We start from the raw sequence: 1,677 nt of genomic DNA, 5'->3' as shown, positions 1-1,677 counted from the left end.
AATGTCATGACAATGAACAGGTGCAAGATGCTATGATGATGAACTGGTGCAAGATGCTATGACAATGAACTGATACTAAATGCTATGACAATGAATTGGTGAAAGTGTGTGTCACTCCCTTGTAAATGTCATTGGTGATTCACCTAAATTTTCACCTATGACATGTCACTTGCACCCATGATTCAACTCATGATTTGTCATCGAACATTTTGCTGGGCACGTATATCAGCAGGGATATACAGCGGGATCTCGGAAATGAAAAATTAAAGGGAAATGCGGAAATTCCCGGGACTCACATATAAAGACTATACTTCACATTATCATTTCTGTAGTCAGTCTTCAACTACTTTCATTGCAAAATGAAAAATCACACACCCGCGATGAGGAGGTACATCGTTATATCTGTAGCGTGAGGTTTTGGATTTTGTCTTTTGTTCAATCATTTTTGGCTGACTGGGACAAAATTTCTTAAAAAAAAAACTAAAACATTGGTCGAAATATCTTGGGTTGTGCTGCGTTATTGTCATAAACCACCTCAAAATTTAAGTTTTCAACTCCCACAGCAAGTCCCAGCCTTCCGGACCTATTGCGTGTTTATACAATAACCTAAGTCCGTTTCAGACAATTTTGAGTCGATTGAGCCATGTGCGTCCATCTGTCGGGCTGTCTGCAGAACAAGATAACTCTGGGACGGATCAGCCAATTGGGTTCAAACATAGTTTAAGTTGGAATATACGCCATATCGGCGCACTCCTTCCGGTACCTCTAGCGTAAAAGTTCAGCATTTTTCGCTACATGGTGACCATCATAACTCTAGATAAACCTAATTTGTCCAAAATGTATAATGACTGGTGCTGAGGGCTTAGTAGTTGCGGGTCGTTAAGGAGCCACAAACCTTATGTAGGAAACACGATTAATTGTATTTCAATGCTTTATTCCAATGGTGCTCAAAATAGTTTATGCTTTAATCTCTCTGAGAGTCTCTTTCCTCTGCTAAATAACTGCATATGAGGAAAATAGAACGGGGCGAGCATCAGTACTTTATTAACGATAGCGTAAAGTGGGGTACACACGATCAGTTTTAAATGTCAGTTTTGCTCAAATAATCGGTTGCTTGCCAGTGTGGCCGCTAATTTTTGTCAGTCATCAGGCAACCACAAAATATTTTGTGGTTGCTGGACAGTTTGACATTTATCGATATTTCCGAAAAATCGACAGTCAAAACTGACCGTGTGTACTCCGCTTAAATATGTGGGTGTTGCTTTGACTGATGTTAGTTGGGGAACATACTCGCCTTAAGCTAGCTGATGCGTACCGGTTAACAGATAGTGATGTCATTTGGCAAGGTCACAATCGGTTGAGTAATGGTATTCGACTGTGTGACGATCGGTCTCCTTTGTCCATTCTTGGATGTTTGTGGAACAATTATTATTAACGTTCGGCTGAGTGATGCTGTTCGGCACGCTGACGATATAGTCATGCTACTCTGTAAAGAAAAAAGTTGAATACAGTTAGATTATAGAGCAGAGTAAGACAATGGGTCTCACATGATCGTAAAGTTACTCAAGCTCACAACCTGTGTAGGGTTACGTAACGCTTTGTAAAGGATGTTACTTAATTTTGATTAATTATTGAGACAAAGTATATAAAAATCAATAGAGAGAGAGAGAGAGAAAT

The 1,677-nt window shown here is 39.7% G+C and overlaps 1 pseudogene; it reads left to right on the top strand.

The window, feature by feature from the left end:
- The first annotated feature begins 301 nt into the window (after nt 1–301).
- On the top strand, nt 302–493 carry LOC141391610 (small nucleolar RNA U3; annotated as a pseudogene).
- The last annotated feature ends 1,184 nt before the right edge of the window (nt 494–1,677 follow it).

The sequence above is a fragment of the Musca autumnalis genome, unplaced genomic scaffold, assembly GCF_047663935.1.
Source record: "Musca autumnalis isolate F117 unplaced genomic scaffold, ASM4766393v1 scaffold_1, whole genome shotgun sequence".
NCBI classification, from domain to species: domain Eukaryota; kingdom Metazoa; phylum Arthropoda; class Insecta; order Diptera; family Muscidae; genus Musca; species Musca autumnalis.
Note: the sequence above shows the minus strand (reverse complement) of the source record. Positions and strands in the feature narration are given on the sequence as shown.